General features: G+C 42.1%; 1 long non-coding RNA gene across 3 annotated transcripts in view; it reads left to right on the top strand.

The window, feature by feature from the left end:
- LOC140065673 (uncharacterized) overlaps positions 1-20,216 on the top strand; it is a 51,171-nt gene extending 30,955 nt beyond the window's left edge. For all 3 annotated transcript variants that reach the window (XR_011848015.1, XR_011848014.1, XR_011848013.1), the window contains one exon: positions 19,938-20,216. This is a non-coding gene — a long non-coding RNA (uncharacterized lncRNA). The remainder of the gene's footprint in view (positions 1-19,937) is intronic.
- The last annotated feature ends 1,060 nt before the right edge of the window (positions 20,217-21,276 follow it).

The following is a 21,276-nucleotide window of genomic DNA, read 5'->3' as shown; positions in this document are numbered from 1 at the left end:
GGACACGTGGACGAGTGCTGCTGGGCAGGGCCACTATATATCGCTGACGGCACATTGGGTTAACTTGGTGGAGGCTGGGACCGAGTCTGACCCTGGGGCTGGTCATATACTGCCGACGCCGAGGATTGCGGGGCCTACCTCGGTCCAGGTCTCAAAGGCCTACTATACCTCCTCCTCCTCCCACCCCTCCTCCACCTCCTCCTCCTCTGAATTACCATCCGTGGCCATGGCGCCATCAGTCGGTAGCTCTAGGCACAGCAGCAGTGCCGTCGCTAAGCGACAGCAGGCGGTGCTCAAACTGCTGAGCCTAGGCGATAAAAGGCACACCGCCCAAGAACTATTACAGGGCATCACGGCGCAGACTGATCTGTGGCTGGCACCGCTGAACCTGAAGCCAGGCATGGTTGTGTGTGACAAAGGCCGTAACCTGGTGGCGGCTCTGCAACTCGGCAGACTGACACATGTGCCATGCCTGGCCCATGTGTTAAATCTCATAGTTCAGCGTTTCCTCAAGACATACCCCAATCTGTCTGATTTGCTCACGAAGGTGCGCCGCATCTGTGCGCATTTCAGGAAGTCCAGCACAGATGCTGCCACTCTCAGGGCAGCGCAGCGCCGCCTCCAACTGCCCGCTCACCGACTGTTGTGCGACGTGCCCACGAGGTGGAATTCAACATTAACCATGTTATCCAGAGTTTACCAGCAGCGCAGAGCGATTGTAGACTGCCAGATGTCAACTTCCACCAGAACTGGTAGTCAGGTCAGTCAGCTTCCTCAAGTCTACAATGAGGAGTGGACGTGGATGTCTGATATCTGTCAGGTGCTGAGTAACTTTGAGGAGTCAACACAGATGGTCAGTGGCGATGCCGCCATCATCAGCCTCACCATCCCGCTGCTTGGCCTGTTGAAAAACTCTCTGATCAGCATGAAGTCGGAAGCTTTGCGCTCGTCACAAGAGACGGGGGAAGAAGATTCCCTTGTTGATAGCCAAAGCACCCTCAGGTCTGTTTCTCAGCGCATATCGGAGGAGGTGGAGGAGGATGAGGAGGAAGAGGAGGAGAATGTTGGCGAGACACAAGAGGGGAGCATTGCTCAGACCTTCACTGTTCAGCGTGTATGGGCAGAAGAAGAGGAGTTGGAGGAGTTGGAGGAGGAGGAAATGGGCAGTCAGGCCAGTGAGGGGAGTGAATTCTTGCGCGTTGGGACTCTGGCGCATATGGCAGATTTCATGCTAGGCTGCCTATCCCGTGACCCTCGCGTTCAAAGAATTTATTCCAGCTTCGATTACTGGGTATTCACTCTCCTGGACCCACGGTACAAGCAAAATCTTTCCACTCTCATCCCTGGAGAGGAAAGGAGTGTGAGAATGCATGAATACCAGCAGGCCCTGGTGCACAAGCTGAAACAGTGTTTCCCTTCTGACAGCGCTAGCGGCAGAGTGCGTAGTTCTGCGGGACAAGTAGCGAGGGAGAGTAGGCGAGCAGGCAGCTTGTCCAGCACTGGCAAGGGTACGCTTTACAAGGCTTTTGCCAGCTTTATGTCACCCCAGCAAGACACTGTCACCTGTCCCCAGTCTCGGCAGAGTAGGGCTGATCTTTACAGAAAGATGGTGAGGGAGTACGTAGCTGACCATACCATCGTCCTAAATGATCACACAGCTCCCTACAACTACTGGGTTTCAAAGCTGGACATGTGGCACGAACTGGCGCTGTACGCCTTGGAGGTTCTTGCCTGCCCCGTCTTGTCCGAGCGGGTTTTCAGTGCAGCTGGTGGCATCATCACCGATAAGCGTACACGCCTGTCGACTGACAGCGCTGACAGGCTGACGCTTATCAAGATGAATAAAGCCTGGATTTCTCATAATTTCCAATCTCCACCAGGTGAAGGAAGCTCAACCTGAATAATTTATGCACTCCTCCTCCTCCTCCTCATTTTCCTCCTTCTCCTCCTCTTTGTACACTAAAGCAGAGGAAACTGGCTATTTTTTGACAGGGCCCACTGGCTCTAGCTATAGTACTTTATGCATGTAATTTTTCTGGAGGGCCACCTACCCGGTCCTCTGTTTTAAACAATTTTTGGGAGTGCCACATACAGGCACTCAATCTATTCAATTTTTCTGGAGGGCCACCTACCTGCTCCTCTGGTTTGAAAACTTTTTTGGACTGCCACATACAGGCACTCAATCTATTCAATTTTTCTGGAGGGCCACCTACCTGCTCCTCTGGTTTGAAAACTTTTAAAGGCACACCGCCCAAGAGCTATTACAGGGCATTCCACATCAAACTTGTTAACTTTGTCGCCACCCTGCTGTGTAATCCACAAAATATACTGGCAAACTTTTATCATTTACCGATATTATTTCAGCGCTTCTTGCGCATCTGTTTACATTCCCCTGACCCGCCATATCCCAAACTTATAAGAACGCTACTACACTTGATCTTATACAAAAGGTTCTTAGAAGTGCTGTTTGGGGAGTAGCCTAGAGACAGGGGCTTGGATTGGCGAAAGCTCGCCTGGCAGCGGAGCGCCAGCTCCATGCCAAGATCCAACTAACATAGTTTTAACTGCAGCACCTTTAATCTACTACTAGTTCACTGCCTCCATACATGGTCCCCTTATCAAACGAGCTGTGTCAGGCAGAATTTTGGGTTGTTTTCATGGCTTCCATGTTAACTTTGTCGCCACCCTGCTGTGTAATCCACAAAATATACTGGCAAACTTTTATCATGTACCGATATTATTTGAGCGCTTCTTGCTCACCTCCTTTGGTTCCTCTCTGCCACCCATTGGTTTGAAGCCTGAGTCCATTTAGGGTATGTCGCCATGCCACTCTCTAGCCTGCTGCCGCTGCCTCTGCATGCCGTCCCCTATAGTGTCAGGGTCAATTATTGGATGTTTTAGATGCTATCTAGCTTCATTCTGTCACTCTGTCATGGCCATGCTGTTGCCCATAATTTTGGCATAATGGTGCGATTATGCAGCCTCAGAGGCATCCATGCATGCTGCCCCTGCTGTTTCCTGTCCATTTCCGTGGTGTTTCCATCCTTTTCTGAGGTTCCCAGGTGTTTGGCCAAGCTTCCCTGTGCAGAGCCTTGGTCCCCTTGAAAAATGCTCGAGTCTCCCATTGACTTCAATGGGGCTCGTTATTCGAGACGAGCACTCGAGCATCGGGAAAAGTTCGTCTCGAATAACGAGTACCCGAGCATTTTAGTGCTCGCTCATCTCTAGTGGAGACAGTAACAGAAGCCCCCGGAGCCATAAGCAAAGGGGGACATGACTTTGGCTTGGGGGGACCTAGAACGCTTGAAGTTTTCATGTAGTTGTATTCATTTAATATAGGTGGGTTCTGCTTTAAGAGGGCAGGGTGTACTGTGAGAGGGCAGAGTATGTAGTGTATAGAGTGGTACTATGAGAGGGGTGGGGCCCAGCAGTAGATATCACTTCCTGTCCTGGGTCTCTCTTCCTCTTTCTCTCACCAGAAGACCATGGAGAAACATGTCTGCTGCCTGGAGTCATTGTAAAAGCTGATTTCAGAAGGAAAAATGCGATGGATAACGAATATAAGAAGATTACCAAGTGGCCATGCTTTATTTTGATTGTAGATGTCCTTTAATCACTATGTAAAGTTAAGCGAAGATTGGATACCTTAAAATGTAAAATAATTGAAAGCATGTCTTTCAGAAAACTTTTCAGGAAATTCTGCCATATGTGGAATTTTTCAGGAAAATTTTTTTTGGAAAAACAACTTTTAGACATAGTATGACGTATTTTCTTCATCCTTTGCCAGTTTTCCCCACTGCAGTCTGTATATCTAGTTCACAGTTTTCCCCTAGCTAATTGGCAGAGACAAGCTGCTGTGGTGTCTTCCACGGACCACACATGAAGAAAACATGCTGCTCTTCAACTCTTTCTGTCAGAAACACCATATAGGAAATTCCAAAAATTATAGAGATGTATAAAGAACAAGCCATAAGATAAAAAACACACTGTTATCTGAAGCAACCTCTCACTGTTTTGGTTTTTATTTTAGTCAGCTCCGCCTCCCCCCTTCCCCTCTCCATAGACATTCATGTTCACTTATAATTTGTTGCTTTGCCACTGTAGTCTCTGTAAAAAGAAAGTGGCAGATATTTCAGAATAAATACTCTGAAAATTATTTACCGTATATTCCGGCGTATAAGACGACCCCCCTACTTTCCTGTTTAAAATATAGAGTTTAAGATATATTCGCCGTATAAGACTACCCCTTTTCCAATGCATACAAAACACCGGTAAAAATTTTTAAAAAAACAGATTTGAATTTAACATGGTCCTTTTTTTAATTTAAATTCTTATGACATGCAGGTATATAGCAGGAAAACTGTCGCTCATAAACATAAGGCATACAACAACAACATTACCATTACAGCACAGCCCCCAGTAGTATACAGCACAGCCCCCAGTAGTATACAGCACTGCCCCCAGTAGTATACAGCACTGCCCCCAGTAGTATACAGCACAGCCCCCAGTAGTATACAGCACAGCCCCCAGTATTATACAGCACTGTCCCCACTAGTATACAGCACTGTCCCCAGTAGTATACAGCACAGCCCCCAGTAGTATACAGCACTGCCCCCAGTAGTATACAGCACAGCCCCCAGTAGTATACAGCACAGCCCCCAGTAGTATACAGCACAGCACCCAGTAGTATACAGCACAGCCCCCAGTAGTATACAGCACAGCCCCCAGTAGTATACAGCACAGCACCCAGTAGTATACAGCACAGCCCCCAGTAGTATACAGCACAGCCCCCAGTAGTATACAGCACAGCCCAGCCCAGCATTAAAAAAAAAATAAACTTATATACTCACCCTCCGGTGGCCCCGATGTGCTGCGCTGCTCCCCTGATGTCCGCGCCGTCTTCTTTCTTCTGCTGGGCGCCGCCATTGATCTTCCCCGGCAGGCGCCTAGTATGACGCGCCGCCACTGACGTCATACTAGGCGCCGCCCCGGGGAAAGACATGGCGGCGCCCAGCAGAAGAAAGAGGACGGCGCGGAAGACTGAAGACGAGCCGCGCAGACATCGGGGCCAGAATCGAGGGTGAGTATGCGCCGCTATCGCTGCAGCAAAGACTTACCGGCTATGGAGAGGGCTCAGCCCGTGAGCCCTCTCCATGCACCGGGACACGACCGCCGCCGTGAATACACGGCGGGCGGTCGGGATTACCGGCGTATAAGACGACCCCAGACTAGACAGAAGATTTTTCTGTCTTCAAAAGTCCTCTTATACGCCGGTATATACGGTGTTGGAGTTTTAGCTTGAGCCGGAATGCATGAATTAGCCTTGATTTGCCCCAATGATATAAAAATAGAATAACAAATGCTTTACCTAACTCATACATATACTGTACATACATACTAATAAACATAGTCATACTAATATTAAGAGGTGGTGTACTACATATTTATTATAAATATTATATTACATATTATATAATTGCCGTATTTAGTATTCTTGTAGTTTCACAGAAAAAAGACAAGCTATACACTTTCCAGGGCAGATTAATGGCTTTAAGGAACATCTACCACCAGGATGAAGGATTATAAACCAAGCACACTTACAGACTGGTGTGTGCATCCTCAGGATCTTCTTTCAACTTCCTATGATCTTGTTTTTACGACAAAAAGCTTAAAAAATTATGCAAATGATCCTGAGGAGCTCCCGGCTCCATTAATTCCTATGGAGTCTGGAGTCCCTCAGGCTCATTTACATTAGTTTAAAAGCCTTTTTTTGTAAAAACAGTGCATAAAAAGCTAAAAGAACAACAGATCCTGCCAGAGGGGGCACACACAAGTATATCAGTGTGCTTGGTTTACAATCCTTCATCCTGGTGGTAGAGTTCCTTTAATGTTTTTCACTTGTGAATAATATTTCTCACTTAGAATTTAGATTTTTTTCTAATATCTTTGCTGTTGTCTTAACTCATTTTGTTAACATGAATGTAAATCTTCCAAACGAGCAACTTCTGTTTTTATAAAGTTGGTCACAATTGGCATAGATCAATCCTCTAATTAGCAGCATATGGTTTCCTCAGAGACTGTGGGCCCTTAGACTAATCCCTTTCCCAGCTGTCCCTATCTATTGCCCGACCCACCCTAGGCTGTGGAAAGACAACTAGAAGACAATCCCTCCCTGCACCAAAGTGCACAGATGGTAGAAACAGATAAGGATAGTTGCCAGAGCCAGGTCACAACAACGAGGGCATATACAGTATAAAATCAAAGATCAATAAAAACCAAAAATCTAAATCAAAGGAATGATACCGAGCTAAGAAGAAACCTCTAAAGCCAGCACCAAAATAAGAGTGTGCAGGATTATTATGTGATCTCAGAGACCCGGCCCAGATGGGATTGGGCCAGAACACAGAGATCTGGACAACACAGAGAGCAGGGAAGCAATGTGATTAGCGTGAGAAGATGTCAATCACAGCGGGTTAACTATTGAGGAACCTAATCTAAAGAGATGGTCATGGTGCTAATCAATTCAGACAGCGTAGATGTTCACACTGCAGTGTGCAAGATAAACACCAGGAAACAGTCAGTGCCTCCCCAGCCACACACCGAAGAACAGAAGATGATGTTGATATAGATGTTACACACCGATTCTGCATTTTGACCTAGTTTTTATATTTAAAAGTTACATGGTAGAATTTGGCAATGTGTTGAACATCTGATGATGTACCGTAGGAAATAAAAGAGATGAGGCAGCACTCCTGGAAAATAGCTCCATTGAGGGGCTGAAACGTTGCACCCTCCACATTGGGTGAATAAACACCTAGCCTTTTCCGGGAGTGCTGCTTCATCTCTTTTATTTCCTTTGGCAATTGTTTGCTTACCTTGAGTCCGGTCAGCGGAGGCTTGCACACACACTGGGACCTTATTGACTCGAGTATAAGCCTACGATGGAAAATGCCTTGGCCACAGCCTCCCCCAGTAATAAAATGCCCCATGCGGCCAGCACCCTCCCCCCCAGTTATGAAATGCCCCATGTGGCCAGCCCCACCCCTCACTGATGAAATGCCCCATGCAGCCAGCTTCCCCAGTTATGAAATACCTCATGCAGCCAGCATCCTCCTACTGATGAAATGCCCTATGCAGCCAGCCCCCACTGATGAAATGCCCCATGCAGTCTTCCCCCCTACTATTGAAATTCTCCATGCAGTCAGCCCCCTCCTGCTCTTGAAATGCCCCCTGCAGCACCTAGGCATATAAAACAATAAACTTACATACTCACCTTCCGGCACTCCCCAATTAGCTGGCCCGGCAGAGTGCATGAACATATCTCTCTCCTCTCTGTTACATGCAAAGAGAAGAAGGAAGAGGAGCCGCACGAAGCATCGGGCAGTGCCAGAAGGTGAGTATGTAAGTTTATTTTTTATGCACTCGTGCATAAGCCAAGTTGTGGGTTTTTCAGCACATTTTTTTTGTGCTGAAAAACTTGGCTTATACACAAGTATATACAGTATTTAAATTTTATGAATTTCCTTGTAAAACAACATTATCACAAGTCCTTTAGAGGAGGAGCAATAAGGAATTTTAAGACCTCTTGGTTGATGGGGTTTTTTAAGTCCTGATTAGTGATGAGCGAGTATACTCGTCCGAGCTTGATGCTCGGTCGAGTATTAGCATACTCGGACCAGCTCGGACGAGTATTTGCCCTGCTCGATAACGAGCATTTAATTAAAAAAAAAGAAGTGAAGAACAGTAAAAAAATACAATTAAAACATTTAATTTAATCGTTTAATTGAAGAAAACAGTGAAAGAGCACAGTGCAGAATAGATTGCAGATGTTCGGGAATGGTCTCCCATTGATTTCAATGGGGCTCGTTACTCGAAACGAGCACTCGAGCATCTGGAAATGTTCGGCTCGAGTAACGAGCACCCGAGCATTTTAGTGCTCGCTCATCTCTAGTCCTGATCTATGTAATTATTAAAGGAATTAACTCTGATGTTTGCTGAAGCAGGTAACCAAGTTGCATCCTTTTAAATTGGTCCAACAGTAAAAGCTAGACAACCCAGGATAGAAAGACTCCTGAGCAAAGGACCAGATGATATGTAAAGAGTTGGAAAATACAGGCCAAGGTCAAAGCAGGAGGAGTTCTAGTGAGTGTTGGTTTGTAGGTCAGGAAAGGCAGTAGGGATTTGCACAGAATGGGATGTTGCCATCAAAAATGGAGATTGGCTGTTCAAGGACAAGTTGATAAATGAGCCAAAGTCCAAAGCATGTGTAAAAGGAATACAGTATACCATGCACTAGATGTAGCATGGTACTTACCATTTTTGATTAGGAACCTTCATTTGATTTAAGGTGGTAAAATTTCTAGGGACTGGGTACAGAAAACTAAGTTATGAAAACTTAGGACTAATGGATCAGGAAAGGCGGAGAGTAAGGAGAACTTGCATTTCCCAAGAAATGATCAATGCTTCCAATTAGGTAAGTGACCCAGCAGCCATTACTGGTGGGATATGGAGCATGCCAAAGGTCATGGTAGTTGGTATTTTATACACACTTAATATAAAATAGGTTCTGTGTTGATCACTTATCTACAGTACATTAGTTATTTTTTTACCACTTTGCATCAGTGGACTCATATCTCTCCTATACAATACGTTATAAAATGAGTATAGGCCTAAGCCCTATGATTGACTAGAAAACCTGTGGAAGATATAACAAAAAAAGAAAATTACAGTGTCCATGAAGATGGAAGCATTGATTTACACAGTTTATGAGTAATACTACATTTCGGGCATCTTCTTTACCCTTCAGTGAGTACCAGTGTTAGACTGAATTTCTTAGTCCCACTAGATAAAATTATTTTGGGGGGCACCCTACATCATCCCACAGAAATAAAGACCCTATCTGCCTCCAAACTACGGTAGGTTATCTTGTAGGTTAGCCTGTGCCCAGTCCGATACTGATGAATACCCTATCCATTCCTTTAGGCTCTTTGTAAATTTTGGAATTCTCCAAAATATGAAAGACTTAATAGAAATGGGTAGGAAACAAATTGTGGTTTACTTTAAATAGACACTAAGATTTAATAAACTTTGCATAAATCAATATTGCAGCTGAGTATAAGAAATGTTCAAATACATATTATTAAACAATAGTGCTACTATATAGAATTGCTTTGTTCTTCTAATGTTTTCTCTCTCCCGAGTTGCCACATTAAGAAGAAGCTCCACAGAGAGGAGAGGGGAGAGAAATCGGCAGCTAGTCATAGCAGCTAGGTTCCAATCCCCCAACTCAGGGATAACTAAATATCACACACAAAGCTACAGAAGGAAAAAATCTGGAAAATGGATGTCATAAAATGGTCAGAAATTGGTTTACTCTTCATGTATACATACCTAACTACAGATTTATGCAAAGTTTCTTGAAAGGCAAGGCAGGCAGTCCCCGGGTTACGTACAAGATAGGTTGTTTAGGTTTGTACTTAAAGGACATCTACCACCAGTGTGAAGGATTGTAAACCAAGCACACTGACATACTGATGTGTGTCTCCTCTGGCAGGATCTGATCATCTTTAAGCTTTCAATCCCCTTGTTTTTAAGAAAAAGGCTTAAAAAATTATGCAAATGACCCCAAGGGGTTCCAGGCTCCGTAGGTTTTAATGGAGCCCCTCAGACTTATTTTCAGCATTTTAAAAGCCTTTTTTGTAACAATAAGGGCATAAGAAGATAAAAGAACAACATATCATGCCAAAGGGGGCACACACCAGTATGTCAGTGTGCTTGGTTTACAATCCTTCATCCTGGCTATAGATGTCCTATAAGTCGGAATCGGTATATCTTATAATTGTAACTCCAGGAAAAAAAAATGTCCTAGTGACAATTTAATATTCAAAATTTAGTGATGTCATGGCAACAAGCATTATCAATGAAGCTTCACCTTACAGCTGATCATTGCATCCATAGCATCCAGTGAGCTTCACCAGAGGTCACAGGGGCAGAGAGGTCTGTCTGTTTTTACAGGTCATCTGTAAGTCGGGTGTCCTTAATTCAGGGACCGCCTATACTCTTCATTTCTTGTGTCACCTGGTATCTCACAAATAATGGAAGATCCATGTGCAAATTTCAAGTTAAGAAATCTACAAAAAATATTTCAATTCATGTGTTTAAATTCTGGGGATTTTTTTTCTCTACGGGAAACAAAGCTTCCAAGCTTCTCAGTAATGCAATAAACCAACGGAAAGTGGCCAATGTTATAGAGAAAATATTGAATGAAAAAGGGGAACTGCTGTTTGATCCACAGGCAATATTGGAGGTCTTTAGAAACTATTAGGGCGGCACGGTGGCTGAGTGAGTAGCACATCTGCCTTGCAGCACTGGGGTCCTGGGTTCGAATCCCACTCAGGTCAACATCTGCAAAGAGTTTGTATGTTCTCTCCGTGTTTGCGTGGGTTTCCTCCGGGTACTCCGGTTTCCTCCCACACTCCAAAACATACTGTTAGGCTGTTTAGATTGTGAGCCCCATGGGGACAGGGACCAATTTGACATGCTTGTGAAGCGCTGCGTAATCTGTGTGCGCTATATAAATAAAGAATTATTATTATTATTATTATTATTATTCGTCATTATACAACTTGAAGGAAGCAGTAGAGTATAAGGATCCACCGGAGGAAAAAATAAAAAAATTCCTCTTGTCTGCATGTCTACCTAGACTTGGTAACCAGCTAAATCAAGAGCTAAATAGACCTATTAGTAGGGAGGAAGTAATAGATGTAATAAAAAGGTTGAAAAAATCAAAAGCCCCTGGTCCAGACGGGATAATTAATGAATATTACATATTATTTAGTGAGACACTAATTCCGTATCTGACTGTCCTTTTTAATAAATTTCTTGAGGGTGAGGTTATCCCTCAAGAAATGCGGGAAGCTAAAATTATTATGATCCATAAAAGTGGGAAAAATCCTTGTATTCCATCAAATTATAGGCCAATCTCACTTTTAAACTCGGACCTTAAAATCTTCTCATCTATATTAGCTAGGAGAATGTCGGCTGTATTATATAGATTATTGTCACCTGATCAGGTTGGTTTTATTAGAGGGAAGCAGACAAGAGACGCAACAAGAAGACTGCTTGATCTGGTCCAGATAGCCGATGCCTCGAGGGCCCCCAGTGCAGTCCTGTCATTAGATGCTGAAAAAGCATTTGACAGGGTGCACTGGGGGTTCCTTTATGCATCATTGGAAAGCTTCGGATTTAGTGGGTGCTATCTGAACGCAATAATGTCGTTATACAGCAAGCCATCGGCAACAGTAGTAACAAATGCAGGGTTTCACTCTACTAAGTTTTACCTTTCGAACGGTACTCGACAGGGGTGTCCCCTGTCACCTCTTATCTTCAATCTATATATTGAGTCGCTTGCACAAATTATCAGATTGGATAGCAAAATCAAGGGAATTACTACTAAATCAGGTATCTATACTATTGGATTATATGCAGACGACGTGATTATTACCTGCCAAGATCCAATGAGATCTATGTCTAGATTGAGGGAGGTTCTAGATGAATATGCAGAGGTCTCCCTTTATAAATTGAATGAAAAAAAGTCTCAGATTATCTTGATTCATACTTCCAAGATCGAAAGCCTTGCAATAAAAACTACCTTTAAATTTGTTTGGCCTACGAAGGGAATAGAGTATTTAGGAGTTTTAATCGATAAATCGATTGAAAAAATTATTAAACTAAATTCAAAAAAACTTATGATAAAGTTAACAGGGGAACTGGATAAATTTGCTAGATTACCCTTCTCGTGGGTCGCAAGAATTAATTTAGTAAAAATGTATCTTATACCGTACTTTCTATATCTGGTGAGATGTATACCAGTTAGGTTTCCTCTGGAATATTGGAGACAACTACAAAAATTGTTTCTTAAATTTATATGGGCAGGTAAGGCGTCGCGGATAAATAGAAAAACAATGATAACATCAATAGAGAAAGGTGGGTTGGGAGTCCCCGATATTGTATTATATCATAAGGCAGCAATTATTGAGCAAACTAAGTGTTTCTGGGACAATAAATATAATAACGTTTGGACCAAAATAGAAGACGCAGAAATTGGCCCGATTACAGTAAAGGGGGCCATTTTATTAAAATACTTGGCCTCATTTAGGTTAGAACCTTTCTTACGAACAACAAAGGATCTCTTGTATACTTGGAATAAAAAAAATAAAGAGAATTTGCGTATAAATATTAATTATGGAGATATCAAATTGGAATTTCTGAAGGAAATAGGTCTAAACCTTCATTTACATCTGTGGGAAAAATTAGGCATCAGGACTTTAGAGAATTTAATTGCCAATGGGGCGTTGATCCCTCTCTCCACATTATGCAAAGATGAGCTGTTATTTAATAAACTGTTTATGCAATATTTAGGTGTAAAGAGCTGGGTTATTAAAAACAATCTATTGAAGAGGATAAGGGAAAATCCATTGGAATGCTCCAAGTTTAATAAATTCCTATATGGGACGGATACATTGAAGGGAGGAATCTCTATGGTTTATAAAGACCTGCAGAGTACTGAGTGCCAAAAAAAACTGGGCTATATGATAAATTGGGAGAAGGATTTGGGGAATTCATTCTCACCTAGCCAGTGGCAACTAGCCGTTTTACGACCATATAAAATATATTATTGCATAAACCACATTGAGACGCTTCGTAAGCTACAGACAAGATGCTACGTATCTCCATCGCGACTAGCAAAATTTTCTGAATTAGAAAGTGACAGCTGTTGGCGCTGTAAAGAGAAGCGAGCAAACCTATTACATATTTGGTGGAACTGCAGCAGTATTAAAACTTTTTGGGGGGAAGTCCATAATATGATCAAGCAGATCTGGTGCCCACTAATTGAGCTAAGTCCCGAACTTGCTCTTCTGAATTTAAATATGGAGATAATCCCGCCAGAATGCAGATGGGCTGTAGCTAGAATGCTAGCAGAAGCAAGAAAAGCCCTAGCATTATATTGGAAAGAGCCAAAATGCCCAGATTTAAAGTCAGTTATGAGGAATCTTAGGCGAATCTATCAATATGAGAAAATTTTGAACGAGAAAGCCATCTTAATAACAATCAACTTTGATAATAAATGGGAAAAATGGATAATACATGCATCGAATAATGATATATTTTTATAAAAGTTCAAAGCCTACTATATAATTGTTTCTCTATTCTTATTCTTGTTTAATTACCATATATACTCGAGTATAAGCCGACCCAAGTATAAGCCGAGGCCCCTAATTTTACCACAAAAACCTATATATTTTTTACTCGAGTATAAGCCGAGTTTGGGTTTTCAGCACATTTTTTTGTGCTGAAAAACTAGGCTTATACTCGAGTATATAAGGTATTATTATTATTACTATTATCTTTTTTTTTTTTTTTCTTTTTCTTTTCTCTCCTCTCCCTCTGTCTCCTCTTCTTCTTTTTTGCTGTTTCTCAAGTGTTTGAGATATTAAAATCTCATGCCTTAATAGGGAATAGACATATTTATGTCTGTAAAGTAGCTGCATTACGTTAAATAGTACCTAAATGGAGTCACGATATAGAAACACGTTTTGATGGAACCTTATATTTGCTATGATGTACTGTTATAAATATAAATGTAATATTAAAATCTCAATAAAAAAGAATTAAGAAAAAAAATAAATAAATAAATTCTGGGGATTTTCAAAGACCTAGAGAAATTCACATTCATTTATTGACATGAGCATGTTGCCTTCCACACCCTAACACTTAGGTTTACGTTCACCACAAGATATGTGTGCTACCATTTATGGGACCCTTTATATCTGTATCCTGCTTTTCTTCTGTGTCCTGAATATAAAGCAGCCACATGAATACCCATACATCGACATCAGGCGTGAAGGAGTATATGTGAACCTAGAAGGTTTAAATTTAGCTTCTGCCCGATGCTTTATTGTGAGACAGGTAGGCAGCGCACTGTCTCACACCTAATCAACTTCAGTCAAGCATGCAGATGCTGACAGGCTAGGGCCTGCTCTGAATCATTTGTCTTTAATTCACTTGTGCAGTTTGTCTACTGTCCACATCATATCTTGGGCTTGGAGACACAAGGTCCTTTTTATTTCATTTATGTTTTTATTTTTTGGCCTTTCCCACTTTTTAGTTGCATATACTTTTGACTTGCTATTAATTCCCTAACAATAGTTTTCTTAAAATTTCATCATAAGTTAAATTAAAAAATAAAATTGATGCAATACTCTATACAGGATGGTTGGGTCATGCCATCGGGATGTTGCTGTTGTATAGCTGATGTAGCCAGGGGTGCATTATCAAAGGGGATCATTTTCTTGTTGCTAAAGCTATCACTGCTAAGTTTTTATCAAAACGGCAGTCCAAAAGTCCCCTCTGTCAATGGAGGGATTGTATGCATGACATTGAGTAAGGAGCTCCATCTATCCATCAAATAAAGTGGTCAGACAATCAGCAATCACACAGGCTTACTGCACATGAACATGATGATTCTCAGCCTAAAATAAATTACAATATTGTCAGTTTTTCATGGCCGATTTACAGCCACTTAGCTTAATTTTTTTTATCCATCAGTTTTTTTCCTTAACCCATTGGGACACATTTATCATACGCTGGTGCTAAGTGCTCGGCATATGATAGTGCCCCAAGACGTACACTAGATCTATGAGGTAGAAGACGGTTCTTATGGTTCCATTGGATACCAGTCTTGGAGTGCTTGGGAGCTGCTTTCTCTAACAACAACATATACTGGACCTTCAAGGAAACATTAACCCATTGTTTGTTGCGACTACACAAGTGTGTACCAGGTGAGCATTTTCTGCTACTCATTGCGTAAACGTTATCACAAGAGGCGCCATCCTCCTTTGTTGTCTTTTTGTTTTGTTTTTTTGTCCGCTAGATCTATCAGGAGGCTCCTCCTCCTGAAAAGTCCTGGCAACGATGAGGCACTTCTATGCCAGGTTTGACCCGGTGTAGAATTGCACCCTAGCCTTTACCTGAATGGGCACAGTGTATATGCAGTGCAGAGGCACAATACAGGAGCGCCCCATGCCGTCTCACTGAGACAATGACTGCACCCCCTCCACATCCATGCCCAATTGGCGTGGAGGTGGAATAATTGGGAAATAGGCTCAATTCCTGGCTGTGCACCAGGAATTGTGCCTATTTCAGGCAAGTCGGGCACCAGCACAGGGCTACCTGGGCAAGTATCGGGGCCCATAGCTGCTGGGGGGGGAGCTAAGGCTGTACATAAAAAATCCAAGGGGGTGATGGGGGCTGTATCTAATGAATTCATAGGAGATGAGGTGGCTGTATATAAAGTAACTATTTGGGTGCTATTTGGGATGATAAACTCAGAAATATTTTTGGGAACAGGAGACTGTTTTAGTTTCATCGCTCAGGGTTTCATCGCTCAGGGGCCTACTGAGACCTGGAACACTCCCATAGAACAGCATGTGCGGCAGTGTGTCCATTCTGTGAGTCACAGTGGTTGGTCCTCTTTCTGTTATGTATTAATGACATGTTCTGCACAAATGTCATAAATACTATACATGACAATACCCCTTTAACTACTATTCCTCCCTGTAACTGCAAAACCTCTTTTGTCCTGATAAAAAAAAAAAATGACAACACATTTTAGGGTAGAAATATAAGCGACCTGAGTATAAGCCAAGACCCCTAATTTTACCACCAAAAACTGGGAAAACCTATTGACTCGAGTATAAGCCGAGGGTGTAGTATACAGCCAGCCCCAAGTGGTATACAGCCTTCCCCCCTAATGTATACATCCAGCGTGCCCCCTCATGTATACAGCCAGCCTGCCCCCTCATGTATACAGCCAGTCTGCCCCCTCGTGTATACAGCCAGCCTGCCCCTCATGTATACAGTCAGCCTGCCCCTCATGTATACAGCCAGCCTGCCCCTCACGTATACAGCCAGCCTGCCCCTCACGTATACAGCTGCCTGCCCCCATGTATGTTGAGCACATTTTAAAAAATAAACTTAATTCTCACCTTCCGGCGATACTCACCCCCGATCCTCTGCGGTGGCTCTCGATCCCCGGCAGCGTCTTCTGTCTTCTCTTGCGGGCGGAGGCTCGTCCATGCGATCTCCCCGGCGGCGCTCACTATGATGCGGCGGTCACTGTGCCGCATCATAGTAAGCACCGGCGGGGAGATCGCATGGACGCGCCTCCGCCGGCAAAAGAAGAAAGAAGACAGCCGCAGCCGGGGATCGAGAGCCACCAACGAGGATCAGAAGCCGGCGCCGTGGATCGGGGGTGAGTATCGCCGGAAGGTGAGAACTAAGTTTATTTATTTAATGTGCTGAACTTAGGGAGCCGCCGCGAGGTATCGGGAGCCAATGCCGGTGGATCCGGGCAAAGGAGGTTGAGTATTAAAGTTTATTTTTTTTAATTGACTCGTGTGAGGTTTTTCAGCACATTTTTTGTGCTGAAAAACTCGGCTTATACACGAGAATATATACGGTAGATTAAAACAATGAATGTAATAGATATTAGGATTTTTGAAGTTCATTTTGTAGTAATTCCTGCATTTCTTTAGGACTGACATATGTGTACTTTGGTTTCAGGGGACCTGGCTCATTTTACTGTCTTTCGGTCAGTGGTTTCAGCCTATCGTCCTGCTTTCTTTATCTCCTGATGTCTGTTCTGTAGAGAATATTTAATGTTCTTAATTGCTACTAATAATTTTATAAACAAGGGACACATGAACATGCAGGAAATGAGTGGTAACAAGCTGTGCTCCAGCTCCTAATAGAAGTCAACCACTGATTTATAAAAAAAGAAAAATAGCTGAATGTAGATGCCCAGTAACATGATATATTTTATTGATGTAGCTGACATTTATTGATGCAATTGTAGTGACATTAAGACGTCATGCAGACAGCGGAGTGTGCGTGGAGCCTGTACGGCGGCACATGGAGTCCTGCTAAGGAGCTGTAGACACTCCATGTGTCGTCGTATGGTGCTTCCATATGGCACCGTATTATGGAAATATTCTCCCTAAGGGGCAGCACTTCTGGATAAAAATACAGTAATGTTTCTAGGGAAAAATTCTGAATCGGGGGAAAAAAACCCATTGTGTGCCTCTACAGAGGTAATGCAAAATTGACGCCTATGAGTCTATAATTATAGTTCTATTCTACTCCAGATTTTTGTGATGGGATCTAACTTTTACTGATTGTGCTTGTCCTGGGGTCTGTCTCTGGAATGTAACACACAAATATCACAATAATGATCTATTTTAAGAAAAATGAACTGATTTCCTTGCGGACAAGCGATCTGAACTTCCACATGCAATGAAGCCTTATACAGCACAGGTGCATCTCAATACATAAGAATGTCAAAAGATATTATTTTTTTCACTAATTAATCTCAAAAAGAAAAACTTATATATTATACAGATTCATTACAGAGTAAAATTATTTCAAGTGTTTATTTATGTTAATGTTGGTGATTATAGCTTATAACCAAGAAAAACCCAAAAGTGTTGCCGGTATATAATGCTTGATTTTAAAGGTAGATTTTCTTTAAATAGTAATTGGTATAAAAGACAAGTGAATATATAACTGTTTGACGGCCAAGAAGTTATAGCAATTTAAAGATCATCTCCAGCATGGGAACTTCATAATAAACTCTTTAATAGAATACTTCTAATATATTACTGTCAGCCTCTAATAGATAGAACAGTTGATGGAGGAAGCGACTGAGAGAATCTTAATTCCCAGTGACCACAGCACTATAGTTTCTGATTGGCCCAGCAGCTAATCCAATTAATAATAACATATGGCTAGTCCTTTTTTTCTTAAAATGGGTAACAATGTCTTAAATAAGGGGTAACATTGCAACAAAAGGTTATTTTGTATAACATTTTGTGATTTCTACTTCCTGTTTATACATACGTCAAAATTTAATTGCTTGGGTAAGGAACACGAGATGCACCAGTTTGAGGTGAGTGTGTTTTAGTTTTTTTCATCCATTCCCTTAATGTTTACTTTTTAGAGAAGCAACGTTTTTTTCCATTTAAGGTGTCTATACATAGCCAGGAATATTTTGCATTCCTTGGGATCCATTATTCCATTTGTAGGACTCCAGCTTATCAGAAGTTCCCTTTAAATATGTACTTTAAGTGATTGTTATGTGTTTAGTTTGTTTAGGTGTTCTTTTTATGCAAATGTAATAACAAATACCATGTATCACAGACAATAGAACTCCATAGCAGTCCATGTGGCATCATGTCAGCTCTCTGAACATCCTCATCCACATGATAAACAATCACTTGTAGTAGGAATCATTGCTGAACTTACAGAGCTTGTATTAAAAGAAAATATACCCATTGTGTAATATATATTATAAACAGTAGGGCAATCAAATTGGATATTAAATATTAAAATGGCAAAATACTGCATATTCCAGATGAAATATATACATAGTGGCAGTGCACCAGTTTATCTAAATGACTAGAAAATCCTCCCGGCGAAATATCGAAAGCCACAAAATAACAAATTGAAGGTGCACAATGTTTGCTCTAATATGAAAATTTCATAAATAACCATCTAAATCTTTGTTTCCCAACCAAAGTTCCTTTGACTCATGGAATTGCTTAATTGCTAATTTTGAATTGGATTCTAGGAACTAGGGCAGTGATGGCAAACCTTTTAGAGACCGAGTGCCCAAACTACAACCAAGACCACTTATTTATTGCAAACTGCCAACACAGAAATTTAATTTATGATTTATACTCCCTTCTCTGTCACAGTTTTCATTGATACCAGCACCCTGAGGACACCATTAAAGCAGAAAATAGTCCCAGGTAGAGCTGTCACTTTAAAATAGCTCTGTGCACAGCAAGTCCTGGGCTGTCTGGGACTGCAGGAAGATACCTGGAGTCATCTCTGGTGATGGCCTGAGTGCCCACAGAAAGGGCTCTGAGTGCCACCTCTGGCACCAGTGCCATAGGTTAGCCATCACTGAACTAGGGCATACAATAGATTCTATGGTCTTGGCCGCAAACTTTAGAGAATAGGAACTTGAGTAAAACAACAGGACTAGAAATAAAACCACATGGACCTGGGGGTATTTATGAATCCAAGTCCCAAGGCAAAGCAATCTGGTGCACCATTTTGTGTTAAGTTTCCACCATGTTTTCACTAGGAGCCTGTCTTTGAGTGAGAAATGTGGCAAAATTTATCTGGAGCAAATAAAAACTAGATATAGTCAGTCAGTGAATGACGGACCTTGCATTTGCCAGATTTAACTGGCCAAACACAATGCGGAGAATGGGGCTGCGTACATCATATTTATATGTGAAGTCCATTAGTCACCGCAAAACAGTTTGGCGCTGTTGTTTGCAGGGAAGAAGGGACTCTTTTTATCATATATCAGTCTGATGCTCCCTTTGTCAGAACTGTATTTGGTCTGTGATATCTGACCACTGCAGGGTCTGTGATTCAGGGACTGAGCAGGCGCTGACGTCATGTGTTTCTAACCTAAGCCTGAAGAGCCCCTAGTGATTATTCAGCCCTGCCCCCTTTGCATCAAGACAACGGATGAAAGAGACAAAAATACATAATATACCTCCCTGCGCCGGCTATAAAGTTTGAAAAGTGTTTTAAACCGCGATACCGCGGTTTAAAACACTAACAAAAATAAGCTCCGGCACCAGCTCATCCTGAGCTGGTGCCCGGTATTTCCATCAGAAACCTACCACTTCAAGTGGTAGGTTTCCTTTAAATTGAGTTTTGTCATAATGAACCAGTTACATTTCTTTTGTCTCTTCAAAAAGAAAAAAAATTTGTGTCAATAAGTTATTGCTGCTTAATTTTATTGTCAGTTATTACATAAAATCTGTTAAGTCTACCTTGCCCTTTATTTTTTTTGCAAGGTTCCTTCCTGTAAAGAAGAAAATCTTCAATATTCATCAGTGACATTGGCCTGTTATGAAAGGACAAAGGAGGGGAGGCATGCCAGCCTAATAGTTCAATAACAAGGTGGCAGACTGGTGGAAGAGCATACAGGAAGAGTGTGCTTGACTGCCCTTAGTACAACACTTTACCAGTCTGCCAGCTGCTGCCGTTGTCTGATCAAGATATTCACATATTGTATGTCCTCACTTTGCTTTGTTGAAGTTTATAAACAGTACTTGAGATCACATTTTTATATATCAGCTGAGAATTCTCTTTGTACTGAATACAAATATTATTATAGAGTCCTCGTCATTATAAACAATAAATTTGCACTTCTTTTAATTTTATTGCATGTAAAGTGCCCGATGAACAGGTGACACTTTAACTGGCTGTAACTCAGAACAAAGTAAGTAAAATACCAAATATAGTCCAAATTTATTTTTACTTAAAGAAAATCAAAATCAAACATGATATTTGTTACCATTTATGCAGACCCCCTAGGGTACTTTTACCCTAAGGGGGTCTGATCCTTCATACCATATACCAGTGATGGCAAACCTTTTAGCGGCCGAGTGCCCAAACTGAAACCCAAAACCCCCTTATTTATCGCGAGGTGCCAACTAAAAATTAAAGCAGTAACTTATTGCTCCCTGTTCAACAACTTTCAATCATATTGGCCTCCTGAGGACGGCAACACAGTAGAAAGATGGAAGATTTTCATCATTTTAGCTTCTTTCCAGTTTCCCTCTGTACACAGAGAAAATCGTGGGGCCAGCAGGAGGTCCTCCAAAGATAATTCGGCCCTGTCTATTCATTCTCCCTCTCCCTACAGTCCAAAGTAGCAAAGTAAGTATCAAAATATGACTGAAAGCAGCATCTTTTAAGTTGTTTGGAACTGCAGGAAGATTCTTTGAGTCTTGTCTGGTGAGCTTCATGCTGGGGTGATGGCCCGGGTGCCCACAGAAAGGGCTCTGAGTGCCGCCTCTGGCACCAGTGCCATAGGTTCGCCACCACTGCCATATACTGTGATACAGCTGTATTGTAGTATATGGTGATTTTTGCCACTGGCACAGATTTCCAGAAATGACAAGCCCTGGATTCTCACATAGACAACGCGCTGTCATGGACACAGATCATTGGCCACCATAGACGTCACAGGGGACAGAGGGGGGCTTCTATGATGACCACCACGAAGAGGATATTTAACAAGTTAATACCCAGCCAGAGTTTAATGAAACCTCCCCATTATTTTCTAAATCTTGTGGTTTGTTCATAAGCAATTTGTTAACCTAACTTATTTGGTCAATTTTACAGGTA

Source organism: Engystomops pustulosus, chromosome 6 (genome assembly GCF_040894005.1).
Source record: "Engystomops pustulosus chromosome 6, aEngPut4.maternal, whole genome shotgun sequence".
NCBI lineage: Eukaryota > Metazoa > Chordata > Amphibia > Anura > Leptodactylidae > Engystomops > Engystomops pustulosus.
Note: the sequence above shows the minus strand (reverse complement) of the source record. Positions and strands in the feature narration are given on the sequence as shown.